The following is a 16,045-nucleotide window of genomic DNA, read 5'->3' as shown; positions in this document are numbered from 1 at the left end:
CATTATGGCAAGGGAATGGGTAGACGCCTGGATAGACAAACCAGCCTTCCACTAACGATCTTGTTGACTTCCTCACATGACACGTGCACGGCTCCGACATGCAGACCTTAACCTTTTTATTATATGAAATTTCAGCTTACGAAGAACTAATTTTAATACTAAGAGTACAATATGATAAGTATTTTTGAAAAAAGAATGTGTTGGTTGTTGGATTATAAGATTGTGGGTATTTTACAGAAGAAAGAAGAAACAACAATAAATAGTATTTACCCCCAAAACATGCGCTGTGCATGTCGTCTCGGTGTGATTAACATTTGTGCCAAGTTTCTTTAAAATCCTTCAAGCAGTTCAAGAGCTACTGAGCGGACACGGAATAAACTGATATGACCTTTGACGCCTAAGTGTGACACTGACCTTGAAGCGAGATATCCAAAACATGCGCTCTGCACGTCGTCTCGGTGTGGTGAACATTTATTTGAATTTCTTTGAAATCCTCCAAGGGGTTCAAGAGTTACAGAGCGGACACGTTATTACTAACGAGCGGACGGATGAACGGACGGACGGACACCAGGGGTATAACATAATGTACGTCCCTTCGAGCGTATAAAATAACTTACATTTATTTTCATTCACTTTATCATTTTCCATTCCAATCATGATAGAAACGAGCATGTTACAAATTCCACCACAACTATTTGCGAGTAAATTTAATCACATATTTATGTGTGCAGATACGGTTTAATTCCTTGTCGTTCTTATATGATGTGTACGTGTACTAAGAATAAAAGTGTCTAACGTTTGTTTGTTTGTTATTTTAGTTAAGTATATACTAATTTATTTTATCTGGATAAGCTTCAAGCTTATTTTGAACCACTCACCAGTCCGCGTCCTGGAAAAACCAGCACTGGTGTCATATGAGAAAGCATTGTCATGACCCTAAACGGATTTTGAATCAACAATCCCCGGTTTCAACTTTATATGCGATATGTTCAGGTGTTTATTCGATGCTTTCATCTGATTGTTTGGTATATTTATCTTTATATGCGATTCTTAAAGTACTTTTCAAACATTCTCATACAATGTAGAAGAATGTGCTTTGAAAATTCGGCAAATAAAAAATATGTGGTCGAGGCCTTGACTATTTGCAAGACAGATTTGAAAAAAATGGGCCTCAAACAAGTTTTCCAGCCGGTGCTAGCGGGCACATTTCATTATGTCTCATAAGCAGATCAATAAAAACCGAGTCTGCTACTAAATGGATTTTTTTCACAGATTTTATTCATAAAAGGCCACAGTCGTAAATGCACATATGGTCAGTAATATGGTGAAATACAATGTATATGTCAGTGTTCTTGTTTTTGAGATATTTGTCCATGATTATAGAGATCCGTTCTTTACGCGCTGACTTTAAGACATAATTTGGAATAATTCCATGTGTCAAACGTTTTATTATCAAATTTTATCTTTACAAAGATATTAATTTTGTCGTTATAATAAATTTATACATAGGTTACACATTAATTCATAAAACGATTTTCAATTCCGTATGCAGAGTCAACGCATTATTTTCCGATATCGGGATACGCAAAAAAGAAATGTTACCCATATCGGGGTCTATATCCCGATCGAGGGAAGTGCCATCCTGTTAGTTGATTTACCAAAAACATACAAGATAATTCAGTTGCGCGATTTGTATGTAACGTGGTTGATAGGCGCAATCCAGAATATGCAGTTTAAGGGGAGATCAATCGAGACCTTCTTTAAAATTGCCATGATTGAAACGAAACTTGATTGTTTTAAAATAAAGACTCAAAGTAAATGTAATTATTACTGTAAGATATTCAGAAATGTCAATAATCAAGTTGAACTTTCTCCGCAAGTAACTGCCAACTTCTCCACATAAATAAATGGATATTTGAAATCAAAACGTAAACACTATAAGGCTAAAAAGGTGATTAAAGCAAAAAGGTAAGCTGTTTTATTGTCCTATGACTTTGTTACCACTTTTGTAACCGTACTGGTCCAGTGCCTAAATCCGGACGGTGCTTAATAATTCGGACACTTTTGAAAAACGCTTTACGATTATGATTTTTTACTGGAATGAACATGATCGAAGCAGACGAACGCTTTGATGACCAGTTGTCAACAACAGTGTGTGAATGTAAGTATTTCCAGAGAAAATTACCTTCAAATATTCGCATCGCTAAAAGTAAAAATTGTGTGTCGTGGGGATGACGTCATACAGCGCAGGCCAGTTAAATTTGAGGTGCAGCGAGGTACTGATTTAATGAGAAAACAATTCTGCCTGTTTCAGACGACTCTTTTTCTTAGTTGATCAAAACATGTTTTACAATTCTGTACTACCCTCAGTATTAATTTAAGAAAGTTTACCGATTTCTGTTGTATAATAAATAATTCAATAGAGAAGGAAGTGCCAGCATTTTGCACACACGGTCCCGAAACAATTCATAAGATAAAATCGGCGCGGCGTCATTATAGTGCATAATTGCGTCAAAAAGTATAACGACAGCAACAGAATCTGCATGTGGGTGAGAAAAGTTGTAAGCATTAATTTGCGCTAAGATAGATTTTATTGCGTATTATATTATTGTTATATTTGGCAGTTACACATTAAATTAGAAACTAGTCCACATGATCACGTGATTAACACGTAATAATACTTCAATCGAACGGATATGCCTGCAGGATTGAATCTGACTGCTTTGTTTCAAACAAAATCGTGTTAATTGTTAGTTTCTGGTGCACAGATTCGTTGTATTTCATACCGGAATAGTGTCCGAATATTTAAGCACTCTGGATGTCGATTTTGACAGCTTTGACTGACCCACTTCGGATGACTTTTTCTATGATAAAATCAGCAATATACGACTTTCTTGTTTTGCATAGAGATTTATAAAGAACCTAAAATTATACATTTGAAATGTGATGCAAGTGCAGTTTCAGAATGCAAAGTTATCGTCATAAAACCACCAAAAGTGTCCGGATTTAGGCACTGGACCAGTAGGGTATTGTTTTCATAACCCAACTTATATTGTAATCCGACTGCTATTGAAAAAAACGTTATCAAATGTTGTTTAACAAATACCTGCTCGCTCAGATCGCATTTATAACTACAACAAATTTAAGAATAATAAAACTTTTGCGGGCAATTTTAACAACCATATTTTTATAGTTTGATAAATAGAATGTCATATTTCTAAGATTATACCAAATAGTTCGATGAGTACCTTATCATTTTTAACACCCACAAGGTGTTTTGCACACCCATGCGTTTATAAGAATTTTTATCAGTACTTTCTATTTGCATATGAATACACATTACAAAAGGTGTAAAACAAACATTATCTTTGAAAATGAAATCTAATTGGTTCTAAAATTTCGCCTTTGTAAATAATAGTTCATATGTCCCTAGCTTAGACGGAGAAAATATAACAGTCAATGTATGTAACATTTTCATCGGAGAAGATTCCCTGGACCCCAACCACCGGAATGGGACTCCTGTCCCACACTGCCACAATCCTCACCTACCAGGAAGTTCAAAACAAACTTCGTTACACACCTAAAACATTGCTGTGTTGGTTTTACAGAAACGCTGGTCCGAATACAGATTCCTAAGAGATGCTACCCGCGCCATTGATATTTAATCATTATATGAGAATTTTATGGTGTCACTTTAAGTATAAAGAATAAGATTTATAATCACTATCATTCTGAGTTTAATTAACTTGGACAATGTCTTTTTTTAACACTAACATTTATAACATTATATAAGAGAATACATTATATGACACGGGGCCTCCGTGGTCGAATGGTTTTGGTCGCTGTCCTCAAATTACTTGCCAATCAGCTGTATGGGGTCGAGCCTCACGTGGGGCGTAGAATTCTTCATGTTAGGAGCTGTCCAGTTGGCTTGAAGAAGGTCGGATGTTCGACCTAGGTACCTGCCCGGAGGGGTACCTGGGGTCTTCCACTACCTCAAAAGCTTGAAAGTCGCTATATGACCTATAATTGTCTCGGGGTGACATTAAACCCAACAACAAAGTTCTACGGATTAGACTGCATCTTTTATGCTACAGGAAGAGGTTATTATGAAAGAAACAAGATGGCAATCTGCGCAGAAATACATTTACGTCCCTGGGAAAGCATTTCAAAAATAAGAATCATGTATCAACAACACGTGAATTGCTTTGTTTGCACACGATTTTTCTCCCGTTAATACATGTGCGGATCCAGTGAAAAAGGTTTTTTATGCAAGAGTATATGATAATTCATTCAGCAACACGTTTTATGCCAGATTTCCTTTTATAGAGTTTATGTCTCAGAAGCTAATCCTATTTTTTACAATTAAGCTGCTAAAGGTATAATGTTGCCAATTTAACTATAGCAGTGCAGCTATAGTAAAACATATTTCTTACATGTCCCAACTTTTAGTAATGGCAACACACATATCATTGGTGCTGGGTTCATTTCTGGACTGCCTTTGTTAGCCGTAAGTATCACCCTAATGAGGAAAACATTGTGTTGTGTTTTGGAGAATATAAATCTTCCTGTTGATTTTAATTAACATTTTGAAAAACTTCTGAAAAGCGGACAACTAAAACGGATACCTAGGTATACGTAGCTGGAGTGATGTTAAATGAGTATAAGGAGTTTGTCGGACTGACTCTACGGGTCTTGTTTTTGTAACATTTAATCAGTTGTGTTCCTTTGCAATACATGTTTGAGATCAAAACAAGGATGATCGGATGTTTTCAAAATTGAATCACTCGATCAGTGCTGCTTTAGAAACACATTCATATCAAAATTTTATTGAAATGTTGAAAGAATAATGGTGCCACAAATATGTTTTGGATCAACAAAACCAATTTTCATGTAAAAAAGTTGCAAACTTTCGGATAACATATATTACTGTTTTCTTGTATGAACATAGAACATACTAGTACGATGATCAACTGTTTGGTTGAAGCATTTCAATTTAACAACGAATATATCAGACAGTAACAGAGAGAGACAATTGCTAAATGCCATAAAGGTAACACTTTTTAAATTCTAAAGCGTCTTTCGATAAAATAATGCCATATTTATCAAATGGAAATGCCACTCAACCTCGATATAGTTTGCAAAATCTTTCATTTTAAAAGATAGTATAGTTATGTTTGATCTCATGCGTTTAGAACAAATAGTTTAAACTATTAACTGAAATTGCAACGAAATTAAAAACGGGTGTGTTACCATTTTATTCATTTTGCAACCTCAGCCCAATTTTTAAAATCTTGAATTCAGTGTTGTTATATTTTCTGGTCCTTTGGTCACTCAATATCCTTATACATGATAAGTGCATGCACCTTTATTAAGAGCAAATCAATCAGGTAAATTTTGTTACCTTTTTTTTTAAAAAAAAAATGGTAGCTTTTGTACATTAAATAAAATGAAATCATCGCATATTTCTATTTTGATGACAATTTCAATATGCTATGGGGCGTGAGGCGTGTTGCACTTTCCATTACCTCTCATGATCAAACTCAATTAAACCGAGTCTGCTATTATTATGCTTGCTTCCAGAAGATTTTCTGATAGATTTTATTCAACATGTGATTGACGACATATTGCTCTAAACATGTAAGAAATTTCACAAACATCCTGCTTGTAGTATGAAAGACATTGCAAAAACTATCGAGTGGGAAATGGATATTTTGATTAGTATATAAGAAAGTAGACGTAACCCTCTATAACAGATATAGATCCTGGCAAAGCAACTCAGAAATGTCAATGTTGCAAAGAAACGAGGGTGGAATAATTGGATTTACGATAATGCTGGTTACCCATTACATTCTGTCTGATTTACATTCCAGACTCAATTTACTTTAAACTTATTACTACGTCATCATCCATGACCTTATGTCAGGTGCCATTGCGAAACTTAAAGGAAACTGATTATATGTGATTATATGTGATTCATCCTTGCGTTATATGTCCTCAATAAAAATGTTTCAGGTTCTAAAGTTCTCAATGATCTTAATTACATTTTCTCTTGACGGTTTTGCCCTGGAAGTCTAATTAATTGTAAAAAGTAAACAAAACAGTTATTATCTATTACCCATTTAAACGTAGCGTCTGTTTATATGACAAAATTAGGAAATTTTAGTAGCTTCATAAATGCCTGATTTATATAAAAAAAGATTTGTTCAAATCGACCCAGACATTCACAGAACGCGCTTTTGTACAAAAAGGCAAATGTCTGTATGTTCGTGTTGTGATTCAATCCGAGTCGTCTTCTAATGCCATATCGATAATCCCGCGGAAATACTGTACAAGAAAGTACAGACGCCTATATATTACCTTTTGTCTATGGTTAACATCATATTAATGTTATCGAACCCTTTCAATGAGATCGTCAAGGCCAAATATTTGTTTTCAATATTTTCTTATCTATTTATACGGGAGCTTGGTGAGGATATAAAGAATAACAGGTTACTGTCTTTTGAGACAGGGTTTCTCAGACAAGGCTAGATATGGCCCCAGAAGGAGCGAGACTGCTTTTCTCAGACAGGTGTTATAGTAATGGCATGATAAATTACTTTTTCATTGAGCTGCAAGTTTTTGTTCATACTTCATTTCACAAATCATATTTAATACTGCAATGGCCAAATTGGAGAAAATCGGGATATTTGCATAGCGAAAGTCAATATGCCTGATTTATAAATGCGTTTACAGCACCAGGTAGAAATAGTTAATGTATATCTTGAACTTGTATGAATATGGTATGAACATCAAAGTAGAAATGCCTTTATATTGCCTTTTGCCTATTCTTAACTTGCCTATTCTTAACATCAAATGATTGTTATCGAACCCTTTGAATAAGATTGGCAATTCTATAGAGTTACTTTCTTTTAAGTTTTACTTATCTACTGTTGCGACAGCTTGATGTTTTTACTTCACGCTTTCTTGCTATATATAAAACTTTAAATTAGATGCATTTTGATGATGAAAAAACTTTTAGTGTTTATGTCTAGATTCTAGAAATGCAACATTACCCTAGTAGGCAAACACATTTTCAAAAGGAGTAGGAATATATTGAACATAAAACTAGTGAAACCCCTCAGTTTTCATGTAATATGTCCTTTTCATTTCGTTGTACATGTATATAGAGATAATATATCTTAAAGCCCAACTACAGAAACTATGGGGGAAAAAAGCTTGCATTAATCAAGATATGTTTTAAACAGATTTTCACCATTTTAGGCAAAGGGGCTTACAGTCTGATATTTCTGTATGTTAAGAAAAAGCAAGTACGCGTATCTTAACATCAATATAGCATTCATATTGATACATGTATTTGGAATATTTCTCTAACTGGAAACGTGACCTTATGAGTAGAAAGGGGAAATTGTCCTGGTCCTCAGTTTAAAGCATGGCTATATACCTTATTTCTACACTGACATCTCTCTTCAGGTGAACAGATACATTTTCAAAAGCCAATATTTTCATCAATATTCTCTGACACGGTCATGAGGACATGAAGCAAAAAAGCAAAAAGCCCGAGGATTTCCCCAGTTCCAAATTCCCATAGAATACACTAGTGACGATCGGCTCACCTTCCTGAACCTTGTAAGTTTAAAATCAATATATGTACTAAAATATACACGAAAGATTATCTGTTATAAAAGCAATCAAAGGAAACAACTGGAATTCAACAATGGAAATCAGTTATAATAGGGGGCATGCGATGGACGTGCCCTGTGAAAGACTGACTCATATTCTTCAACATCAGTTATACCAGATTTATATACAATCTCCATGTGATACGACACAGTCGCGGGATAAATCTATCTCCCTGACTGAACTCTTACGTCTCTATTATCATGCAAAACATTAGATCAAATCACCACACCAATCTTTTTCTCGACAACAATTTGCGATAAAGGAATTAAATATAAAGCTGTGCCTTTTAAGTGTTTTATAATGTCATATTTTGTACTCCTTCAGACACTGTGTCTCTCTAAATGAAGGCTTTGTAACAGTTTATAGCCTGAAATACTTTTGGAAAATCATGGGAAGATTGAATATCAATATGGAGATCGTTCAACTGCATATAAGACAAATCATTTACCAGAGCTGTCCTGGACGAACATTCATTTGGCGTTTTTTTTAAATGAGTTAGACACTAGGCGCTGTATCTCACATAAGATTAATTTTGATAACTCCACTAGAACGGCTGTTCTAAACACATTTTATATTCAAAACATTTTATACACTGTCAAGATGATTTGCAAAATGACATTAATACTCACACCTATGCCGATTAGTTAAGGTAGCAAAACGTAAACGTAAATTAACTATACATTATGATAAAAATTTAAAAAATAAGGGTAGATGTTTCGAAAGCACAGATCACAGCAAACAACCATAAAAGGTAAATGCCCAATCTGAATAGAATCATCCCCAATTAACGCTACGCATTGGATCTGAGGACAGGCTATTTAGACTCACGTTTACCAATCAAAGTCTTGCTTTCAACAGTTTAACCTTGGGTTCTAGATGTGATTATCATGTACGGGTTTATGGTTCTAATAACAAACTTGTATAAACGCATGAGAAGTAGTTGCTTTTCCTATTTTTTTCATTCAAAATTGAAAAGCGTTTGTAAGGCATACCGTAGGTAAATTGTCTTAATTATAAATCTTTATATTTAACCATCGATAAGTACGTGTTCCTCTGTGGTGTACTGGTCAAGAACGCAGGAAAATATTTATTGCCGCGGCGGCCCGGGTTAGATTCCCATCTCGGGATAGATATTTTCTTGATTTTACATTTTTTAAGATAGTTTAGAAACAAAATCTCATGTTCTAATGTCCATAATATAACTAAACTTTTATTCTAAAGAAAAGGTATTTAGATAAAATCTGAGTCCAGTCACTTTTAGCAAAACGCTTGTTGAAACGAGACGTCTGATTGGCTCAAATAAAAATAGATTGGTGGATGTAAAACAGCAATATTGGAAATCCGATTATACAGACAGGTGAATTTGAATGGGCTGCCCTCAGAACTAACTTATAGGAAGATCGGGAACATGGGGGTAAAATTTGTAAGTCCGAATTCTACTGGTTACTTTGCAACACGTAATATTCTCCGTTTTTTGTTTTTGTTTTTTGTTTAATTGATACGATTAAGCTGGAATCCAGGTTGGTCCTAATTTTCGGAACGTTCGGTGTTCTAGGAGTGCTCATGTTGTTTTCACACTAAATTCCTAACGTAATACCAACTCGCTGAGGCGAGCCTGCATAACTAAAACTGTGCAGTTTTCTTTTCAGTCACGCGCCATTTGAAAACATATTATCCTCTTGCATTTTAAGATTTAAAATAAATCAAGATGATTTCGTTAGAATGCGTTTGAAATCCATTGGTCGCTTAGATGACTACTGTAACAAGGTATTTACGAAACATCTGAATATACCTCTGTGCCTGATTAATTTTAATTAAAGACACATGTTCTTTTCCCAGTGATACGTTAATATTAAAACAGAACGAATACATGGAGATATCTGAGTTTCTGTCTTATTCATATATCAGTTTTGAGTCATACGATTCCCTAAATAATTTACAGTCTAACAACAGAGTATGTCGGTGTATGAACAACTGTCTTGTTAACACAGAATGTATCAGTCAGAACGTTATATCTATTTTTATATGTTTCACTCTCACACGGCCGTGTTTGAATCTGTCTTAACGGCCATTGGGCTGGGTGGGGATAGGGTGTGATGGTGTAGACTTAAACATATTTAAACAGCAAATAGATAAGTGTTTCATATAACACGACATATATTGTCTAATACAATGAAATATGTATAAATAGATTACAATATTTAAATATATAACATATGCTCCAACAATAAAGTACCTAGTTATTACAACTAATAAAGATATGCTAATCTTAACAAAGTTCTGTCATAAAACACCGACAATTGAAACAAAAGATATCTAAACAGCTTTACAACGAACAAAATTTGAAATGGCAAAATTCACATTCCCCCCAAAAAAGTAAGTGTAGAAAATAATAAAGTTTATGATTTTGAAACTATTACAGAGACCTAACGAATTTTTTGCATGTAACACTCGCAGCTATCACGGTCGCTCATTTCAAATAATTTAACCCCAACTGCTATGGGTTCGAAACCTCATTTCGAGTCTATAATGCTTTCTAGTGCTGAAGTCATGTAGCTGGCTTACGGAAGGTCGGTGGTTCTACTAAGGTACCTGTATATATCTGAAATAATATCTAAAGGGATGCCTGTGGACTACATACCGCGTGCATCTTCTTTGCTGTGTATGCGGTGTGGTGAGACTGCGTCTTTGGAGAGTGGCTTTCTCTGTAAGTGGCTTTCCCTGTTGGATGTTCATCCTTGCCTTTTTTCCACTTCCACCATCACCCCACTCTTTTGTTTACCTTGTCACATATTTTTGAAGCAATCCTTTAACTATATTTTCCACTAGTTTCTTTTTTGCGGGCCTACTTTACGGTGCCTGACTCTCTGGCTGTGTTTACTGGTTGTTACTGTTAAAAGTAACATGGTATCAAATAATATTTATATTGATTTAGGTCTGAATGTCCGATATCATCACGGATGTTGACATTTCTAAAGGAACAAGTCAGTTCGTCTTCACAAAGTGCTGAAGAAAGCCAAACCCGCCACAACACTATTATTATATCCACGCATTGCCGCAGCTGACTGGTGATTAAATGCATTGTAGTATAAGCATGTACAGGGCTGTAGCAAGCGATTACTTATTTGCGGGAACCACTATACATTGTTTTAGAAAATAAATCAGATAGATTTGTTACTATTTCTAATTGAAAACGTAGCATGATTTTACTTCTTTTAATCGTTTGTGTCTGCGAACAAGAAACACACATATGTTCAATGTTTCTAGGGTGCATCAACACATATGTTTTAAGTTCGGTGCTTTTCAATAATTTTGTACATACATTGTATGCGTTTCAATACATATCAGAACAATTGTATGTTTAATGACCTTTATTGTTCGTATTATTATCAACCTTTAACGATTTATAAATTTATAAATCGAAATCAAATCCTTTTAATTTCAACACAATTTGTATGTTTTATTATTTTATTTAACAGTAAATAGGCTCTTGAAAAAATCACATTTTCAAAACCATTTTGTAACAACTCCTGACTTTAGAAGTAAGTTTTATTCTATCTCTCAAGACAGACCACAGAGAGGTATTAGAAAATGAAGCTGTCATTTCTTTTTTAACTACTAAGAAAAATAGTATTTATTAAATTCTTGAAATTGGTGATCCTGCAGAAGAGCAAACTCGAAAATGCGACTTATTTTCTCCAAATTCCGAGAGACTATCTAGAATTATTTTAAATAAAATTTCAACTAATTACTCGAAATTTCCACTTACGGAATTCGAAATCTGCCTTACTAACTCGAAAAGCTGACATAAGTTTTGACTTACTAACAAATAAGTATCAATATATATACAAAATGGCAAAAATATGGTTACTGATTTGTGCCAGTTCGTTATTTCGTCCTGTCGCTGCGACACGACAAACGTCGTTATGGCGCCCGCGAACGTCGCCCCGCAAAACGTCGACCCGACAAAACGTTGTTATGATGCCCACCAAATGTCGCCCCGCCGGATGTCGCCCCGACAAACATAGGTATGGCGCCCCGCCAAACGTCGTCACTCCAAACGTCGTCTTTCCGCCCACAGCATCAATTATAAATTGTAAATAAAAGGTAGTAAGATTTTAATATTGATGGAATATTTGCAATTCCCTTATGAAGTGTTACAAGAGAATATTGTTCGCTTTTACCCCCCTCGCCCCTCCCTGTTCGACTGTAAGTAAATTTTTAAACAATTCTGTCGGTAGAAGAAAATTCTAGGAATGTCATTAAGTAACAGAGAAACGTGTGTAGTTTTACTTTCTACGATTATACATATTTTCACAATTGATCATAGCTACATTCCATTCACATAAGGCAGAGTGATCTCCGATGGCTTAGCTGAAAGTACCCATGTTTATTTACTGCATTGTTAAATTGAACTTGTTATGTTATCAGTAACAAATATTTGTTGGAGACTTGGATTTAACATTTATTGACAAATAAACTATTCAACCATTCAGATACATGTTACAAATATTCTGCAGAAATCACCCTTATTGTTTGCGACGTGCGATCTAACAGATTTCCGAATAAATAATGTGACGCTTTCCCTTATATTTATTTACTTGAATAATGGTTGTCAGTTGATAAAGACCAGACCTATGTATACATTGTTTTTAATTCTGTTGTTTGTCGTTTTCATTTTCATAAAAGTTGAACATTTGTAGAGAAACTGGAGTCAATTCATCTTGATTAAGAAATGAAAAATGTACGCATTTGTTGGATTAAATTTTAAATTAAGTTTCCACTGTTTTTGTGCCTGGAAAAGGTTGACACTTGTTAAATGAAAGTCAATTTAAATATTGACACAAGTTTTCACTCTTTTACTCTATTGATCTACTCTAGTTCCTAACAAAACCTAATTTATATGTTTTTTTAAGCTCCATAGATATTGTAATCTCATGGAGTTGTATTTGGTATATTTTAAAAAATAAGTGATGTCACTATCAACCCGTCAGGGCCTACCATGTAAGACCTCGGAGGGAAGGGTGATGCTATGGCTGTTCGTTACATTATTACCTGATTTGTGCATTTCATTTCTAAACTACCACCATCCACAATATCAATCATTGGTGCATACTGTTTATTCTTCCCATTCATGGGTTCTCATGAAAAGTCATTCTCATCTACATATAAAAATGCATATTCATTATTTTCTACACATTCTACACATTTTCTTTCGATTGTTTCTCACTTAATTGTACTCGGTGGCATAGCTTTCGTTTTTTTTCTCTCTCTTTTCTTATCTATTTAGTTGTGTATAATTCAATTCTGTCACAACATTTGTTAATGTTGCTTTTTTCTTTTTCTTTTTGTTGTCTTTCTTTTTTATTTTTTCTCTCTATTTAATATGATGTACTGTTATACTTTCTTTTTGTCTTTTTCATATTTCTATTACATGTGTTTACTTTTATGCAGACATAGAGGATATTTGTTTGTTTGCAGTGTGATATCGAAATATATCTTCACCGATAAGGGAGACAATTTAATATTTTCACGAAGGCGGAGATTTCTCTTTAGAGTACCGAAACATGAAATTGAAAGTATAGCATTTTCAACGGTTTTCCCCATACGTCAAAACATTCCTGAGTGTAAACAATCAACAAAGGCAGGCAACTATATGCAGTAGTTCAAAGATTTCGATAAGATAATTGGACTGTAAATTGTACCTTTGGTCTACGAATTGTTAATTATTTTTGCACATAATCGTTAATCTTTTCTGTCTCGGTTTCTTTTGGCCCGACATTGGCATAGTTTACATCTGGCAATAGATGTATACGTATGCGCCGAGGTTAATTGTGATATTTTTATAATTGCATAAATGTCTTGGACGACATTTAGTGGTTTCGTAGTATTTCCCGAAGAAATCTTTGAAAATATGCCGATTTAAAATTTTTTCACTGCTTCAGTATTGAAAACAAAATTACTTGACAACGTACAATACAATTTTTTTCAGTAACAAAATTTGATTGTTCTGTAGAAAGTAGCTTTAAATACAGTTATACATGTATTAGGGTGTCTGGTTTTATTGTTTTCTGGTTGCATGCCTTCTTCTACAAGATATTTAGCTTTTAAACATATAATTAAATGAATATCGACATGAGAGTTGCAGTCAGTAATTACATTGCTGGATCGGCCTCCGAAATCCCGTCATCAATTTTCGAATAAAATCGCCGTAAACGTGTATTGATCGACCTGCAAACGAATGTTAATTAAAACACCGCAAGTGTAATGACAGTCGCATAATTGCATTCATAAAAACAGCGTTCAAGCTAATGTGTTTTAATCAGTAAAACCATCGTAAATTTTGATGTGGGAGAAAATGATTCAATTAATGAAATTGACGTGATGCTCCACAGAAATAACGCTGTATCCTTTGGTCTGTTAGTTATTTATGAAACATTATTTTGCCAAGATTATCGCTTAATTCCTTAAACAGGCGAGAAAGTAACAGTATGACGAAAGTCTAAATTAGAAAGCGGCTATTTAATCATGAAATCAAACGGACTGCTTTGACTGTGAATGTTGACATGACAATGCATTTACTGGATTGGCCCAATGTTCACTCAGTGTTGTTCTTACTTATGGATCATTATGGATCACAGTGTCCATTATTTCTTACTTAACATAAATGTTCCGTTTATAATATCTCATGAATAGAATCAGATTGTTAATATATAGCTTTCACATGCACATATTTACTTCCGGAAGTAGCAACATCAACTATACCATCCGATACACAATGTTATATCATTTTTTTGAAATAAATGAAAAACATTACCATAAAAGTAGCGACGAATGACTCGAAATTTCAATAGTCTTTGTAGTATTATTGCCTGGTTTGCTCTTCTTTGTTACATACCGTTCTTTGTTTCATTCAAATTCCAGTCATTTCTGGACCGATTTTGTAAACTGTCTAGATTATACTTATACATGCATTAAACACGTAGTCTTTAGATCAACTTCAGACTATCAAAAATGAGTGGGTTATTATTGTCATGCGAAGTCAACAGATATATTTCTGCAATAAAAACGCGGTCTGCGATATAAATGCCCTATTTTCGTTCCAATCTGCTATCATATTGGTTTCTGTGTTCTATATTTCCAAAGGATCTTCCGACAGATTTTATAGTATATTTATATTGATTATACTTTCGAGTATACTTGCTATACTTCGATTTTGCTTTGCTATACTGTTCCTCTTAAACCGGTGCTAACAGGCGTTAGAGATATTTCACGTTCCATTCTCTTAATGAACAAACTTTTCAATCCGTGTCTATTATTACCTTACTTGTTTGCGTTTCATGTGTTTTATGGGTCGTCTTCTTTAGTTGATGATATATGAATCATAAAAATCCACTCCTGGTCGTAATCCACTGCCCAAGTTTTCAAAAATCATTATATCATTGACTATTTTGGATCAACTGCGCACATCATCTGAAACAGGTAAAGCTCATAAAACGCATAAATGAGCCAATAGGAGAAAAACAGGGCCAATACGCGAGAAAACAGGGTTAATACGGAATTCAAGCATTTTGATGGTTTCAAAAGAGAGGAACAATACGTATAAGTCACTTCCGTTAGATTTTTAAATGACGCCATTTTGTTTTACATAAAAATTATACATTACACTAGTTTAAGATTTTGACAACACTATTATCTAATAATGTTCATGTAATAACCAAGTAAGATTTAGCGGACGTACGATGTAGATTATAACGATATTTTAGGCTTAATCGATATTGTGTACAAACAAATTCCTGTCAGAAGTTCTGACCATTTTCTAGGAAAATACTGAAAAAAAAGGTAACTCAATTAATTAAAATGACGAGACATATCTTAAACATACATTTTGATAGAGTGGATTATTTGTGCAATAGTTTAAGTGATTCACATGCTTGAAAGTGGATGAATAATTGGTTGCTAACACGAATGTCACTTGTAAACTGCAAACAGCTTTGGAGAAGAACAAAACGAGGTATTGGGTGTATAATATGTGATCGGTTGGTTGTAATATCTTGATCAACACATACTAGTATGTGTACAATTTTGTGTCTCGTTGCCTGCAGCCTACAAAGAAATGACATTCAAAGCAGTTTCTATCACAGCTCAAATGATAAGAAACTCTCTAAATAAATATGACAAGTTCCAGTAATTGCTGATTATGTCGAGGCATCACGATATCTCTCAAAATTATTCATACATACCTACATACAAATATACAAGTTAACCCATCCTGTTTTACTGGCTAAAATGGTGATGCTTTAAACAATTTTTTTATCTTAAACGTGCATAACTGCCGTATGGTAACTCAAAGAGCTCTTAT

The sequence above is a fragment of the Mercenaria mercenaria genome, chromosome 5, assembly GCF_021730395.1.
Source record: "Mercenaria mercenaria strain notata chromosome 5, MADL_Memer_1, whole genome shotgun sequence".
NCBI classification, from domain to species: domain Eukaryota; kingdom Metazoa; phylum Mollusca; class Bivalvia; order Venerida; family Veneridae; genus Mercenaria; species Mercenaria mercenaria.
This window is presented reverse-complemented; position numbering follows the sequence as displayed.